Source organism: Camellia sinensis, chromosome 14 (assembly GCF_055761805.1).
Source record: "Camellia sinensis isolate YWXY chromosome 14, ASM5576180v1, whole genome shotgun sequence".
Taxonomy (NCBI): domain Eukaryota; kingdom Viridiplantae; phylum Streptophyta; class Magnoliopsida; order Ericales; family Theaceae; genus Camellia; species Camellia sinensis.
Genome location: NC_138974.1, coordinates 14058079 through 14076222, shown reverse-complemented (window position 1 = coordinate 14076222; position 18144 = coordinate 14058079).

Genomic DNA, 18144 nt, shown 5'->3' with positions numbered 1-18144 from the left:
CAGCTCTTCTTTACATCTCATCACCTGAAAGGGGTAACAGCTATAAGCACACAACAAAGTAAGAAATATTATGCCAAGAGTATAGGGGACACAAAATAACTATGGATAGTTATTTAAGCTAAAACATTAACATAACTTAATTTAAATAAACAAATTATTTAAAGTGACAGAAATTGAAATACAGAAATTATGTAAATAAATAACCATAACCATGGTACAGAATAGAACAAAGGTTGTTGGAGTGACCATCAAAATAGAGGTCACTGGATCCATGACAAACAGAGAGCCACAAGGTGACCAATTAGAAGCCAATGGTTTATTTAAGTCCCCCGAGGAATGGGACTCCCGTGGTGGTATTTACAGAAAATAATTGTTTATAAAATCATTGTCAAATAATTTCTAAAATTTAAACAAACATATTTATGGGTTTCAATTTAAGCAAATAGAGTTCAGAAAATAATCAACGCAATTGAAATATTAATAAAATTTATAAAACACAAATTGTATAAAATAAATTATGGTGGCTCAAAACATAAGTAAAATATATTATGGTGACTCAATATATAATATAACTCACCTTAATAATGATTCCTCTCTCTTACTTTCTACTGTCAAAGATCATCTTATCTAATAGTTGCCTTTAGCCAGTATATTTTCCCTTTATTTTTTTTTCCTTCTTGATCTTGAGCACATCCTAAGCAAATCCCCCCCCCCCCTTTATAAAGAGAGACAACCATGGGCAGCAAGCCACACAGCTGCCCACCCGTCTAATCCCTATTCCTTATTATGCTTATCTAAAATGCTCCACTTTAGGTTAAATTCTACTTTGGTCCAATTTTTAACCTAATTATATACTATTTTACTTTTTCTAATATACCATCATAAAATTAATTATTTTATTTTACTATTACTACGACTATTATTATTATTATCATCATCATCATCATGATTGGTTGTGATATTAATTAAATATTTAGGGTGTCACATCTCTCCCCTCCTAAAGAGAAGTTTGTCCTCAAACTTGTCGTACCTTAGTTTTTGAAAATGTAGGGATATCGGGCCTGCATTTGATTCTCCGTTTCCCACGTAGCTTCTTCGACATGATGATTCTGCCATAAGACTTTTACCAAAGGTATGGACTTGTTTCGGAGAACTTGATCGCGATGATCGAGAATCTGTGCTGGTTGTTTTTCATAAGAGAGATCTTCTTGAACTTCCAGGTCCTCATAATTAACAATATGCTTTGGATCTCGAAGATACTGCCAAAGCATCAAAATGTGAAACACATTGTGGACATTGGACAGTTCAAGTGGTAGGGCAAGTTGATATGCCACAGGACCAATCCTTTCTGGTATCTCCTGATGTAACGTGGGTTTAACTTGTCTTGCTTTCCAAATTGGATAACCCTTCTTGTTGGTGAGATCTTTAGAAACACATGATCACCTATTTGAAATTCTAAGTCCCGTCTCCGTGTATCTGCATAGCTTTTCTGGCGGCTCTGAGCATTGCGAATTTGCTATTTGATGAATTGAATTTTATCACTTGTTATTTGCACGATCGCAGGGCCTAATAGTTTCTTGTCTTCGACTTCCGTCTAACACAGAGGTAATCGACATCTCCTTCCATACAGTGCTTTGTACGGTGCCATTCCAATGCTTGCTTGGTAACTGTTGTTATAAGCGAATTCCACTAACAGTAAATGCTCATCCCAAGTACTCTTGAGGTTTAGCATGCAAATACGTAACATATCTTCCAAAATCTAAATTGTTCTTTCGAATTGTTCATCAGTTTACGGGTGATAAACAATGCTAAACTTCAACGTTGTTCCCAAAGCTTCTTGTAATTTGTTCCAGAAGTGAGACACAAATCGTGGGTCTTGGTCAGACACGATTAAGACTGAGGTACCGTGCACATGAATGATTTCCTTGATGTATAGAGTGGCGAACTTAGTAAGGGAGTACGTGATTTTGACTGGTAGAAAATGTGCCGACTTCGTTAATCAGTCCACTATAACCCATATTGCATTGTTCTTCGAGACTGACTGTGGTAGCTCGACCACGAAGTCCATAGTAATGTACTCCCATTTCCATTCAAGAATAGGGAGTGGTTGCAGCATTCCTACAGGTCTCTGATGTTCTACTTTAACACGCTGACAATGCATGCATTTGGAGGCGTGGCTTGTTATGGTCTATTTTCATTCCTGTCCACCAGTAGTGTTCTTTGAGATCATGATACATTTTCGTATTGTCAGGGTGGACCGCAAACCTCGAGCTATGAGCTTCTACCAATATCTTCTTCGTGAGTTCTGGAAGATCGAATACGCAAATTTGATTTCAAAAATTTAGTATCCCATTGCTTATAATGCAGTCAGGATCGGGCATACTTCTTTGCTCCTCGTACTTTTTCTTCAAAAATTTAACTTTACATTGGCGTGCTCTAATTTCTTCAGTCAAAGTGGGTTCCACGGTTATATTGGTGAGCAATCCATTGATCTGGAAGAAAATGAGAGTACACGCCAAACTTCTGGTCATCTTTCGGCTCAGTACGTTTGCCATCACGTTAGCTTTGCCTGGATGGTGCTGGATCTTTACATCGTAGTCTTTCATAAATTCTAGCCACCTCTGTTGCCTGATATTCAATTCCTTCTGTGTAAATAGATATTTAAGACTCTTGTGATCCGTGTAAATCTCGCAGGTTGCACCGTAAAGATAATGGCGCTAGATCTTGAGGGCGAAATCACCGCAACCAACTCTAGATCATGAGTTGGGTAGTTCTTTTCGTGAGTCTTTAGTTATCATGAGGCATATGTAATGACTTTTCCATTTTGCATAAGAACGCAACCCAAACCATTGTATGAGGTAACGCTATAAATTACGAACTCATCTGCTCCTGTAAGGAGTGCTAGTACAGGAGCTGACACAAGTCTACTTTTTAACTTTCAGAAGCAATACTCCTGTTTGTCAGTCCATTCAAAGGGCGTGTTCTTTTGAGTTAGCTGGGTCAAGAGTGATGTTATCTTTGAGAAATCTTGCACGAAGCGTTGGTAATAGCCAACTAGACCCAAGAAACTTTGAATTTCTGACACACTAATAGGTCGTGGCCAGTCCACGATTGTTGCAACTTTTTTGGGGGTCAACTAAGATGCTATCCTAGTTAATGACGTGATTGAGGAAGTGTACACTAATGATCCAAAATTCGCATTTCTTCAACTTGGCATATAGTTTGTGATCATGTAGTGTTTATAGGACTGTTCGCAAGTGTTGCTCATGGTCCTTCGGTGACTTGGAGTATATGAGAATGTTGTTAATGAAAATGATGACGAACTTATCAAGATAGAGTTTGAACACTCGGAGATCCATGAAGGCTGCTGGAGCATTTGTGATGCCAAATGGCATGATGAGAAACTCGTAGTGCCCATAACGGGTTTTGAAGGCAGTCTTTTCAATGCTTTTCGTTTTGAATTTTAGTTGATGGTAGCCAGAACGCAAGTCGATTTTCAAGAATACTTGGCCGCCTTGCAGTTGATTGAACAAGTCATCGATTTGTGGCAGAGGGTACCGATTCTTGATAGTAACCATGTTCAGCTCCCAGTAAGCGATGCATAACCTTATCATGCCATCATTTTTCTTTACGAACAATACTGGAGCTCCCCATAGTGAGGTACTAGGTCGAATGAAGCCTTTGTCTAGTTGTTGGAGTTGAGTCTTCAGTTCTTTCAATTCCGTCATTAACATGCGGTAAGGAGCTTTTGAGATTGGTTGTGTACCAGGTTGAGTTTCAATGGTGAATTTGATTACTCGGTCAACCGGGGTACCAGGTAGGTCTTCAGGAAAGATATCCGGAAATTCTCAAACCATGGGGATTACATCAAGTGTGGGGGCCTCTTGTTGAGTATCGATCACATAAGAAATATAACTACAACAACCTTTTCTTAGAAGTCCTTGGGCTATCATGGAGGATATGACACATGGAGGGATGGAAACTCCAGTTCCATCAAAGACAAGCTCGAGTTGATTTGGTAACCGAAGGGAGACTTTTTTGGCTTTGCAATCGATAGAGGCGTGGTTGGCAGCCAACCAATCCATTCCTAAGATCACATCAAAGTGACCAATGTGGAGGGGAATCAAGTCTACGTATCAGGTTTCGCCTTTTAAGGATATAGCACAAGATTTATATATATTAGTACCAAGGGCAGAATTACCAAAAGGAAAAGACACAGACAATATATATCCTAAGGGTTCAGGTGTTGATGCTAACTTGGAAGCAAAGTGTGGTGCAATAAAAGAATGAGTTGAACTAGAGTCAATGAGGATATGAACTAAATGACCACAAACAGAAAGTGTACTTGACACAACATTTTTGGTAACCTCTGAGTTTCCAGGCACCAAGGCGAAAGCTCTTCCTTGGCGTTTTTGGTCCTTCCTTACTCCTCCAAGTATTGCGGGTTTTGGGGCTGGTTCAGAGGGACTTGTTGTAGGATTGGTATGCTTTGGACAATCTCTCAGCAAGTGGTCAATTTGACCGCATTTAAAGCATACACCCGTGTCTCGATGGCATCGTCCCCAATGAGCCCTTCGACAAGTAGGGCAATTAGGAATAGTGCCACCTATGGGTTAGCAGGACCTTGATTACCTGAACTAGTTGTGCCCGTATTTACCTTCTTTGGAGGCACAGCACTGGATCTTCTATTGTCTCTTTCACAAAATCGCTTCTTTTGGCTTGTTTATCTAGAATGGGAGGCTTTAATCCGTTTTTCCGCTATGTATTCTCGATCCACCACATTTGCATAGGTTGGTAGTTTCAAAACCTCAAGCCTATCTTTAATTTCAACATCCAATCATGCTTCGAATTTCCTTATTTTTCGAGCTTCGGTGGGGATGATATATGTCGCAAATCGAGCTAGTTGTGTGAACTTGCTCTCGTATTCGGCCACCGTCATGCTTCCTTGCTTAAGATTCACGAATTCTGATGCCTTTTGTTCTCGTAGTGAGTTCGGAAAGTATTTTTCATAAAATACTTTCAAAAGTCTTGCCCAAGTCACGATTTCTATGTTCTCTGGGGTAAGAAGCCACCATTCCGACGCATCATCTTTGAAAATGAAAGTGGCAAAAGTTATCTTCTGTCTTTCGGTGCAAGGTAATGCACGAAAAATCTTTTACATGTCTTTAACCCAAACTTTTACTACTATTGGGTTTGGACTATGGGTAAATGTGGTGGGTTTCAAATCCTAAACTTTTTTATCATAACTGGTTCTTCTTGCCATTCGAGCATTCCATTATTCACGTTGGTTTGCAGGGCCTATAAAAAATTGGTAACTGCTCTTTTCATGATTTGCTTCATTGGGTCGGCACCACTAATCGACGATCCGGTTCCATTTCCATCATTAGCCATTAATTACTACAGGGTGAAAACGGTTAGTGGAATAGTTCCAAATTATCATGTACTTAATCATCGCAATATTACATCTATGATTCACAAAGATACTATAACAACACATATTACACAACACTTGTCTTACTTATGCAAAAGAAAAGATGTTAGTATAACATAATTAGATAACAGTCAAGAGTTAGTGTCTAATCCTACCAATACAAAAATAAGGATTAGACTAATCATGGTCAGTTCACAAAAATCTCCTGGTCGATTGTCTAAAATGGACCATTAGGTAACCACAAAAACTGGCTCTGAAAAACTAGGCCATGAAATAACCCTGCAAACTCACTCTGTATGAAGGACTCAAACTACCAGCCACTGTCCAAAACAATGCCATATAACCTGGACTATATAGACAAAAACGCCATGATCATATCCCCAAAACTCCCGCCTAATAATCTGTACAGGTACCTCCAAGTATGTTGCACTATCAGTGAAGTCCACAGTTGGGACATGGATAACATGCTATGGGGGAGGTGTCGTAGTGCGTATGTGGCTGCTGGGATACGCGTGCCCTCTCCTCTCAACAAAGCCCAGGGGCAAATATGCAATCAGAAAGTGTGGATGTCCTAGATCTGGTGCAAGACCAACAACGTGGGTCGGCCCAATATATCTCTCACGTGTGCTGTCTCAACTAAGTCTCCAAAACTAGAAATCGTCATTGGGGTCAGCCTGTAAGTATATAGGTCTTCCCATGAGTCGGTCAAGTCCTAGGTGGGCTTTTCTGACAAAACTCTATGAATCTCCCCATCTCTCTAACGAGGAGGGGGTGTAACGGTCTGCCAAGATTCCCTCCAAACTCATAGCCTCAAGCTCGTTCCAGAACACCTCATTAAGAATAAACTCAGACATCCCTACATCACCAGAATTAGTTTTGGTACAAACGTAAGATTCTACAAGGAAGGTTAAAAACCATTGCTCTAATACTACCTTTGTCATGACCCAACCCTAGAGGCTTAGGGCTGGAATCGCAACTTACTACTTAATTCTAATCTTAACAAATTAAATGGCGGAGACGGAGACAGAGACAGAATGGAAGTAAGAAAATAATTAAACAGAAAATTTACTTCGCTAATAATCGAAAATACATCATTGGGTCTTTTATTATTTTATTATGCGGTGACAAAATTTTAGAAAAAAAAAAGAAAAAGAAAAGTAAAACAATATGTAACAGGTTGGCGTCAAATTTCGTGTGGGTCCGACTATACGAGGTTACAGTTCTTCTTTACATCTCATCACCTGAAAGCGGTAACAACTGTAAGCACATAGTAGAGTGAGTAATATTATGCCGAAAGTATAAGGGACACAAAATAACCATGGATAGTTATTTAAGCTAAAATATTAACATAACTTAATTTGAATAAACAAATTATTTAAAGTGGCAGAAACTGAAATACAAAAATTATGTAAATAAATAACTATAACCACGGTACAGAACAGAACAAAGCAGAGGTTACTGGAGTGACAGTCAGAACAGAGGTCAGTGGACCCGTGACAAATAGAGGGCCACAAGGTGACCAATCAGAAGCTAATGGTTTATTAAAGTCCCTCAAGACAAGGGACTCCCGCGGAGGTACTTACAGAAAATAATTGTTCATAAAATCATTGTCAAATAATTTCTAAAATTTAAACAAACATATTCATGGATTTCAATTTAAGCAAATAGAGTTTACAAAATAATCAATGCAATTGAAATATTAATATAATTTATAAAACATAAATTGCGTAAAATAAATTATGGTGACTCAAAAAATACGTAAAATATATTATAGTGACTCAATGTATAATATAACTCACCTTAATAGTGATTCCTCACTTTTACTTTCTACCGTCAAAGACCGTCTTATCTAATAGTTGCCTTCAACTAGTATATTTTCCCTTTATTTTTATTTTTTTTTTCTTTCTTGATCTTGAGCACATCCTGAGCAAATCCCCCCCCCCTCTTTATATAGAGTTTAATCCCTATTCCTTAGCCATTAATTTATTAATTCATGCTTATCTAAAATGCTCCATTTAGGTTAAATTCTACATTGGCCCAATTTTTAACCTAATTATGTACTATTTTATTTTTCTGATATACCATCATAAAATTAATTATTTTATTTTACTATTACTACCACTATTATTATTATTATTATTATTATTATTATTATTATTATTATTATTATTATCATCATGATTTGTTGTGATATTAATTAAATATTTAGGGTGTCATATACTTAGCTAAGAGAACTTCAGGAATTTTGAGCTTATGAAACTTTGGATTGAGGTTCATGAGAATTGAGAGATTGTCTTGGGTTTTGGCATTGAGAGAGATAGAGAAGAAATTGATTAGTGGTTGATTTATATTCATCAAAGTTTTGATCTTTGCTTATTGAGAAGAGAGAATTTGGGAAATATAGGGAATGAAATTGGAAGAGAAGAGAGAACTGCCACTTAACGCTGCAATTTTTTTGGCATGTTTAATTTTCTCTGCTATGCTTAATTTTCTTTGGTTTGAATCCAAACCAGAGAAATTCTTTGGATGCAATCTAGAGAAATTCTATAAATGGGTTTTTGAAATTAAAGTTCAATTATGAAAATTTGAACAGTTTAGATGATGCCATTTTCCCCTCTGTTTGGTTGTTGAGAGAACTTAGGAAATAAGTAGGAAAAGAATAATTCAATTTTAATGTTGATTGATAATGTTGTCAGTCAAAATTCAATGTAATTAAGCAATTAGTTGAATTGGGCAACATGATGGTGAAATATCTGAAATTCAAAATTTCGTTATTAACCTAAATGGTCGCTTTAATTATTTTTTATTTTTATTTATTTTTTTCTATACATTGAAATCGCTTTGTGTTGGCTTTTTGATTAACTTTCTCTAATTGAGTCAAAACACAATTTTCTCTAATTTAATCAAAACACAGAGAAAATTATGAGCAAACCAAAGAATTTGGAAAAGATGAAGAATGAAGTTGGAAGAGATGAGAGAACTACCACTTAATACTCTCGTGTGTGTAATTTTCATTGGCATGCTTAATTTTTTCTGCCATGTTTAATTTTTTCTGGTTTAAACCCAGAGAAATTCTTGCAAAAACTAGAGAAATTCTCTAGAATCCTAAGAAAATCTCTAGACTGCAATGAAGAAAAATTCTCTGGATCGAATTTTCTTTGGATCGATGTTGAGGAACCTTAGACATTATAAACATGTTGAATATCCTTTATGGTATAAAATCTTAATACCAAGAATCCTAAAAAAAAATTCCCAATCAAGTGGTATTCTCCTGGCTAAAAAAAATTAAAAATTAAAAATTGGAAATTTGGGTGAATTTTTATAGTGCTTGGTTTAGTTTTTAAATTAATACTTGGATCAAAAAATCAAAAAAACATGATTGGTTAATGAAAATTTAAAACTCTTTTAAAAACTACCTCTTTTTTTTTTATAAATCTTTTATTATTAATAAATTAATCAATCACTTTTTTTTATCTTTTCTTTCGTTATCTCACATCATATTCAACTAAAAAATAAATAAATTACAAATCATCCTAAAATTATTTTTAAAACTTATAATCAAACAAATTTTTAATTTTTAAAATTCTTTTAAACAACTTATCTTATAAAATACAATTATGATGATACAGTTATGATACAACGGGTTCCTGGTAGAACGGGTCGGACTGATCCACGCTTCTCGAGCCAATATACGAGTGGTCAAGCCCACCTGAGAACCTACAAAAGAGTTCAACGGGGAACGGGGTGTCCCCCAGCGAACCCTCCGACGAGCAAGTTAGAGAGAGGGAGAAGTGGAATGTAGAGATATGAATTAGAGATAGAAAGCTTAACCTTCTTCTTGTCTTCAACGTCTGCTTATATCCTTTAGTCATCATTTCGTTGTCCCTTCCGACCTGTCACCTTAGCCAAAAGTCTATGTTGTAACTTACCTTGTTCAGGGTGAGGGCGTGCTGTTCCAACGGAGAGGTATTGTCGTAATAATGCTGTGAGGGGCTGCATTAATGACGATTTGCAGGGGCAATAACTTTGCAGATCTTTGTCTGCTGATGTAGCTTGCCCTTTGCCTGCTGCGTGCCTGGGTATTATTGGTCCTTCGTGTCATGTTAGTTTCCAGCTGTTCTAGACCTCATCAATTGGGTTGTGTATTAGGCTCTAAGTGATGGGCTTGGGTTGTCTGTAGTGGGCTATGGCCTTTATGGGCTTAACCACGTCAGTAGTCCCCCATTCCCGAGTGCAGCTTTAGTCCAACGAAGGGAATACTAATGAAGAAGATGAGGGTTGTTAGAGATTGGCCGGATGGAGGCCGACCGGTAGGGATGACCAAGGGGATGGATCGACTGTGAGGAGGGGCGACCGTGTAGAGTGGCCGAGTGGAGGGGCCGACCATAAGGAGGGCCGACCATAAGGAGGGCCGACTGTAAAGGGTGGCCGACCGTGGGGGGGGGCGCGGGGCTCAAGAGGCGGCGTGTCACGTGGTGACTTGAAGTGGAAAAGACAAGGTAAGGGGAGGGGACAGTGAATCGTGGTCGAACACGTGGCAGCATTTCGCGGTGGGGGAGGTTAGGCGTTAGGCCAGAAATGAAACGATAGGTCATAATGGGTGTTGAAAAGACAGTTTGGGCGGACGTTTGAAAAGTTTCAAACTGGCGAGAATTAATTGTGATCTTTGGAATACGGGCAAGCCTTGGGCCTTTGGTGTTATTCGTTTTACCTACCTTTTTGCAAAAAATCAAAACATTCCAAGTGTAAACTCCTTTGTTGCCAACGATACACCCCTGCAACACTTTCTGAACTTTCTTGCGCCTGCATCCGAAGCTATTCGTAGACACACCACAGAAATGGCCCAAGAAGAAATTAGAACTGCCAGGGTTGATCCACTTGGGGATGACGACGTGGTGGAGTTGGCGGAGCAGTACAGGACGGAGAGGCAAGTGGGGAGAGTGGAGGAGCCGGCGGTACGATCTCATTCTTCTACCATGATAGTGGTTCCGAAGCCAATCAGTCAGACGGAACCAGATCACTGGCATACAAAGGCTAACAAATCAACGGTGACTGTGGCGGAATTGGAGGTTATGCGCGAAAAATACTAGATTCCTGCTGAAATAGAGCTACTGTTGCCGACATCAACGGAGAGGCCGTCCAACGCCTGACCGGGGGAGTTTTCTCTTTACGAGGAGGCATTGAAGGGAGGACTGAGGCTGCCGCTTCTGCAAGTGGTGGTAGATGTACTAAACCGGTTAGAGTTAGCGCTGGGTCAACTTATGCCCAATGCGTGAAAGATTGTATTGGCCTGTGCAAGCGCATGGTCGAAGGCGAACGAAGGGGCGGCTATGACGGTGGACGAATTTTTCGCGTGTTATAAGGCCTCAGGACGGCAAGAGACCTAGGTGACGTTGCAGGCGGTGGTAGAGAGAGGTCTGGTGACGGGCCTACCTTCATCAATTAAGGGGTGGAGTCCGCGGTGGTTCTACGTTTCCGTGAATGGAGGTGTTAGGGTGCGTACGGTGTGGAAAGTGCCTACCAAATCTGTGGAGCCAAAACTGGGGGCAGCAGCAGAGGAGAGAGTAAAGAAGGTAAAGGCATGGAGGGAGAAGGAGGGAGAAGGAGGGAGTCAAATGGGATGAACTCATTCAACCTTCGGCCTTGTTTGCTGCGGGGTTGGGCCCTCAGCCGACCGGTGGGGACTTGGAACCGGCAGAATTAGAGGTGAGAAGGAAGGCGTAGGAGGTGAAGGATAGGTCCATTCTCACCAAGGCCAGCAAATTCAAGGAGTCGCAGGCAGACCAGCCGCCGAAGCCGATTGCGAGGGAGAGGATCCGACTGTGCCCCAAATCACTGGGAAAAAAAGACTTGGGTGAATTTGAGCCACGACCGCCCCCAATTGATCCTTTGAAGCAGAGGGCCAACAAGGAGATAGAGGGTGTGGGGAAAAAGAAGAGAAAGGTGAGGAGGAGTGAGGAGGAACCAGCCTTGAAGAAGAGGAGGGAGGTGATGGTAGAAGAGACCCCTATGGCCAAGGAGGCAGAGGAGGAGGGGGTGGGGCAGACCCTAGGAAGGCTGGTTGCCCCAGAAATGGTGGAGGTCGCCTCAAAGGTCATGGCGGTCGTCCCATTAGTGGTGGGGATCGCCTCGAAGGTCGCAGAGGTCGCCTCCGAAATTCAAGTAGAAGGTGGGGAAACTGGCGCTGAGACAAGGGGAGGGGAACAACCCCAGGGGGGTCCTGCGCCCCAATGAGGGGGGGTGAGGCCAAAGTATGCCATTTACCACGCTCCAGCAGTTTCTGGGCGATTAGAGGGAGAAGGAGGCCCAGCCAGGACGGCTGCAGATCTTCTTTTGAGGGTGGTGGACGAAGGAGCTGTGCGCTTTGCAGCCAGGTTCAATGAGGCTGAGCTACTAAGGGAGTTGTGCTCTGCTCAAACGGAGGCAAGCACCCTAGCAAGGGCTCTGCTGAGAAAGGCAGCGGCTGCGAAGGTCAAATCGGAGGAGGCTAAGGTCCAGCTTGCAAGTTTCAAGAAGGAGAGTGCAAGCTGGAAGAAGGGTGCGCGAAGCGTGTGTGCCAGGGATTGGCAGGAGGCTGAGAAGGCAAAAAAGATGGAAGTATTGGTGATCGTGCAGGGCAATGTTACCGACCGTGCCCATGCTGAGCTGCTGGCGGTCAGGTTGGAGCTAGAGGACGAACGCCGCAAGGTAGTGTTGCTCGAGTTCCAGCTGGCTGGCGAGCAAAAGAAGCTGGGGGATGCCCAAAATGCCTGCACGGTCGCCACCGAGCGGTTTGAAGAGGCGATGATCAACAATGAAGAATTGCACGCCCAGTAGATCAAAGAGAATGATGAAGTAGACGTGAAGATTGCTAGGCTGCAGAAGGAGCTGGAGGACGAGCGTGCTAGGGCAATGGAGGAGAAGGCAAGGTTGCAGAAGGAGCTGGAGGATGAAAAAACCAAGGCCGCCTCTGAAAGGGCAGCATACCCCGATCTGTATATCGCAGCGTTGGAGAAATTCAAGGGGTCTGCTGAATTTCAGATGGCAATCGGTGCCGCGGTCTCCAGCAACTTGGCAAGGGAGGTGTCTGGGGGGGGGGCAGGCCCTTCAGGAACGACCGCTAGGGTTAGGACTGAAGCAGAAGTTATTAAGAGCTTCCAGCGGTCGGACTTCTACAAACACGAAATGGCTGAGTTCTGGGACAGTGGCTGGAAGATGTTCAAGCGGAAGGTAGAAGAACTGTTCCCAGACTTGGACTTGAGTGGTGTACAGATTGATGAAGATGACGTGGCCCAGACCCCCCTAGATGAGGGCGTTGAAGAAGAAGACCTCGTTTCAAGTGAGGAAAAATGATTATAGGTGTGAGTTGTACAAGTTTTTGTTTGTTGTTTTTTTTTTTTTTTGGATTGTTGTAAAGAACGTATGTACAAGTTTTGTGAATAAATAAAATTTGAGTTGTGTTTTCAGTCCATTATTTTTGCTTGTGCATCTAAAATGAATGAGAATGGCGACTTGTAAAAGGCTTATGTAAGGGAAACTCAACGCAAAGCCAAGGTTGAAATGTAAGAAGAACTGAATGCAGAGTAAAGCTAAGAAAAACTCAATGCAAAGTAAAGTTGAACTTGTAATGAAAACTCCACGCAGAGTGAGGTTGAAAATGTAATAAAATTATAAATTTGTGTTTGCCACACTGTTGTCTTTATTTTGGTGAGTCTGAAGTGGATGAGGGTGACTTGCAAAAGTTGATGAGTGAGAAAACAATCTGACTTGTAAAGGAGACTTGTAAAAGCATCAAAGATGTAAAGTGTCAAATTACCCACAAAATGGAGTTGTAAATCACGTTGTAAGAGTGTTGGTAAATAAAAAGGTAGTTTGGAATTTGACTAAGGAATTTGACTAAGTAAAGAGTGTTGTAACAACATGGACCTGGGATTTTGACCAAGTGTGGCTACTAATACCACAAGCGTGACGTTTGCATGAATGACCTTGACCGAGCGAACGCGCGGTTTCGGTTAACTGATTCTTCAAGTAATTCAAGAGCTTTGAGTAGTCTAGCCTGGCTGAGCTTTTCATGCTCAGTTTGGCTGAGACCTGAAGTAACTCAAGCTGGTTGGGCTTGTCATGCTCGGTCTGGCAAAGGTTTGTCGCACATAGTCCGGCTGAGGCTTTGCATGCTCGGTCTGGCTGAGGCTTTTATGCTCAGTCTGGTTGAGGCGTTGCATGCTCGGTCTGGCCGAGGCTCGTCATGCTCAGTCTTGCTGAGGCTTTGCATGCTCGGTCTGGCCAAGGCTTTTATGCTCGGTCTGGCTGAGGCTTTGCACGCTCGGTCTGGCCGAGGCTCGTCATGCTCAGTCTTGCTGAGGTTTTGTACGCTTGGTCTGGCCGAGGCTCGTCATGCTCAGTCTTGCTGAGGCTTTGCATGCTCGGTCTGGCCGAGGCTTTTATGCTCAGTCTGGCTGAGGCTTTGTACACTCGGTCTGGCCGAGGCTCGTCATGCTCAGTCTGGCTGAGGCTTTGCATGCTCGGTCTGGCTGAGGCTTTTATGCTCAATCTGGCTGAGGCTTTGCATGCTCGGTCTGGTTGAGGCTTTTATGCTCAATCTGGCTGAGGCGTTGCATGCTCGGTCTGGCCGAGGCTTTGATGCTCAGTTTGGCTGAGGCTTTATATGCTCGGTCTGGCCGAGGCTTTTATGCTCAGTCTGGCTGAGGCGTTGCATGCTCGGTCTGGCCGAGGCTTTGATGCTCAGTCTGGCTGAGGCTTTGCATGCTCGGTTTGGCCGCGGCTTTGATGCTCAGTCTGGCTGAGGCTGCAATCAAAGTGTTATTTGAAAGATCATGCAGATATTTGAGATATAAGCTTGTTGTCATTAAAGTGTAGCTCATTGGATCATAAATTTACACCATATGCGAAGAAAATGAGAACATTCAGGTGTGCAGATTGTCAGAAAGAACATACATCAATTGGACAATACAAAAATACAAGTTTTATTGAAAATAGCGCTTCAAATGCTCAACATTCCAAGGATGGGGAAGGTGTCGACCTTCCATGTCCTAAAGTCGGTAAGTGTCTGGGCGAGGTCTGGCTTTAACAACATAAGGTCCTTCCCATTTGGCTGCCAACTTGCCCTCAGCCGGATTCTTGGTGGCGAGGGTTGCTTCGCGTAAGACAAGGTCCCCCACGGCGAACTCCCTTAGTCAGACTCTGTGGTTGTAGTGTGTTCTCATATTCTGTTGGTAGGAGGCCAGTCTGACAGCAGTAGTTTCTCTGAGCTCTTCGATTAGGTCAAGGTCAGCTCGACGGAGCTCTTCGTCCAGTTCTGGGTTCGGGTGTAAAACCCTTGGGGTAGGCAGACCGACTTCCACTGGGATGACCGCCTCAGCGCCGTATGTTAAGTGAAAGGGGGTCTCTCTAGTGGGAGTCCGAGCGGTAGTACGATAAGCCCAGAGTACATTCGGTAATTCCTCAGCCTAAAGTCCATTAGCAACTTCTAGCTTAGTTTTGATGATCTTCAGAAGAGAACGGTTGGTGACCTCGACTTAGCCATTGGCTTGGGGATGACCTGGGGAAGAAAAACAGGGTTAGATTTGGAGGTCTGCACAGAACTTCCTGTACTTGGCATTATCGAATTGTTTGCCGTTGTCGGAGACGATGGCTTGAGGGATGCCAAACCTGCATACGATCGACTGCCAGATGAATTTGGTTATGTTCCGTTCAGTGATTGTGGCAAGGGGTTCTGCCTCTACCCACTTGGTGAAGTAATCGATGGCAACAATCGCGAACTTGGTCTGGCCTCAGCCGGTAGGAAGTGGACCAACTAAGTCGATCCCCCATTTGGCGAACGGATAAGGACTACAAAGTGTGATCAACTTTGTGGAAGGAGCATGGGAGATGTTGGCGAAGCGTTGACATTTATCACATTTGAGTACGAAGTCGGTCACATCTTGGTTGAGGGTAGGCCAGAAATAACCAGTGCGAAGTATTTTATGGGCTAGGGACCGGCCGCCTGAATGATTACCGCAGATACCCTCATGGATTTCTCGCATCACATAGATTACTTGAGCTGGACTGAGGCATCGCAGATACGGGCGTGAAAAACCACGTTTGTACAAGACACCACTGACGAGGATGTAATTGGACGACCGGGCTTTAACTTTGGCGGCTTGCTGTTGGTCATCTGGAAGTTCCCCTGTTGTCAAAAATAAAAAGATGTCCGACGCCCAAGGGATGCGCTCATTCTGGAGGAACTGTACTTCTTGCTGATCGGGAGAAATGGCAGGGTGGGCTAGGTACTCGAGACGGACACCATGACTGAGGTCGGACTGGCCTGCAAAAGCCAACTGAGCCATCTCGTCTGCCTTTGAGTTTTTCGCCCAAAGAATCTGTTGGATGTGGAAAGTATTGAAGAGGCGAGCAAGGGGAAGGGTAATATCCCTGTAAGCCCGCATTGTGTCCTCCTTTGCATCGAATTCCCTCGTAATTTGTCCGACAATGAGCTGGGAGTCACTGAACACCTGGATGTGGCTGACACCAATGTCCTTGGCTAGGCGAAGCCCTGCTATCAATGCCTCATATTTGGCCTCATTGTTACTGGCATCGAACAAGAAACAGAGAGCACATTTGAGATAACCACCCTCAGGGGCGGTGAGGATGAAGCCAGCCCCGCTGCCTTCTGTGCGGGATGATCCGTCGACGTTGAGAGTCCAAGAATTAGGGTCCTCTAGCTCGGTAGGGGTTGGTGGGGGTGGAGTGGCCGTGGTTGGGGTAGGATTAGTGAACTCCAGAATGAAATCGGCGACAGCCTGCCCCTTAATTGTTGTTCGAGGTCGGTAAGATATGTCAAACTGGCTGTCCGACAATGAGCTAGGAGTCGCTGAACACCCGGATGTGGCAGACACCAATGTCTCTGGCTAGGCGGAGCCCTGCTATCAATGTCTCATATTCGACCTCATTGTTACTGGCATCGAACAAGAAATGGAGAGCCCATTTGAAATAACCACCCTCAGGGGCGGTGAGGATGAGGCCAGCCCCGCTACCTTCTCTGTGGGATGATCCGTCGACATTGAGAGTCCAAGAATGAGGGTCCTCTAGCTCGGTAGGGGTTGGTGGGGGTGGAGCGGCCGTGGTTGGGGTAAGATTAGTGAACTCTAGGATGAAATCGGCGACAGCTTGCCCCTTAATTACTGTTCGAGGTCGGTAGGAGATATCAAACTGGCTGAGTTCCATTAACCATTGCATGAGTCTGCCAGAGAGCTCTGGTTGCTGCATTACCTTCTTCAAAGGTTGGTCGGTGAGGACCACTATGGAATGGGCTTGGAAGTAAGGACGGAATCTTCTAGAAGCAGTGACCAAGGCCAGAGACAATTTTTCTAACAGTGGGTAATCCTGCTCGGCGCCCCTAAGGGCCCGACTGATGTAGTAGACTGGCCATTGAGCAGAGTCGTCTTCTCTGATAAGAGCTGCACTAACTGCGGTGCTTGAAACGGCTAAGTAGAGAAAGAGGGGTTCGCCAGTGATTGCCTGAGAAAGGACGGGGGGTTGGCCATGCACTGCTTCAACTACTGAAAAGCCTCTTCGGACTCGGTCATCCATTCAAAAGTTTGTCGAAGAACTTTGAAGAAAGGGAGGCACTTATCCGTTGCGCGGGAAATGAAGCAGTTAAGGGCGGCAACTCGGCCAGTGAGTCTCTGAACTTCCTTAACCATTCTGGGTGACTGCATTTCAATCAAGGCCTTGATCTTTTCAGGGTTAGCTTCAATGCCTCGCTGACTGACCGTGAAACCCAAGAACTTTCCAGATCCTACGCCGAAGGCGCACTTCTCTAGGTTGAGCTTCATTTGGTACTTTCGTAGGGTGGCGAAGGTCTCTCGCAGGTCAGCCAGATCATCAGCAAAGAGTTTACTCTTGACTAGCATGTCGTCGACATATACTTTCATATTTCGACCGATGTGATGATGGAAAACGGCGTTGACCAACTGTTGGTAGATGGCCCCAGCATTTTTCAGTCCAAATGGCATCACACGGTAATGGTAGGTGCCTTGATCGGTAATGAAGGAGGTGTGTTCCCGATCAAATGGGTGCATTAGAATTTGGTTGTACCCAGAGAAGGCATCCATGAAGCTAAGCATTTGGTGACCGGCCGTGGCGTCGACCAGCAGATCTACGCGGGGAAAAGGATAACTGTCTTTGGGGCAAGCTCGGTTGAGGTCTGAGTAGTTAACACAGAGTCGCCATTTACCATTGTTCTTGCGGACCAGGACCACGTTTGACAACCATCTAGGGTAGTCCACGTTCTTGATGAATTGTGCCTCAAGGAGTTTGTCGACCTTTGCGGCGATGAGAGTATTGCACTCCGGGTGGAAAATGCGCTGCTTTTGGCGGTAAGGTCGGAAGTGGGGTTCAATGCTGAAGCGGTGGGTTATGAATGAGGGGTCAATACTCGGCATGTCTGAGTAGGTCTAGGCGAATACGTCGTTGTGCTCGATTAGGAGGGCAGTAAGGTCAGCCTTTGCTCGGGGGGACAGTTGGCTGCCGATTTTGGCGATTTTCGTCGGGTTGGTAGGATCGATGGGAACCTCAACGAGCTCCTCTGTAGGTTTCCCTCTGACCAGCTCGTCCTCATCCCAGGCGTCCAGTCCTTCAATGATCATGGCTTCCTTCAGCTTGACTTCTTTGAGTGAGACGACATAGCATTCCCTGGCTATGGTCTGCTCTCCCCTTCAGTCTTGACCCCCAGA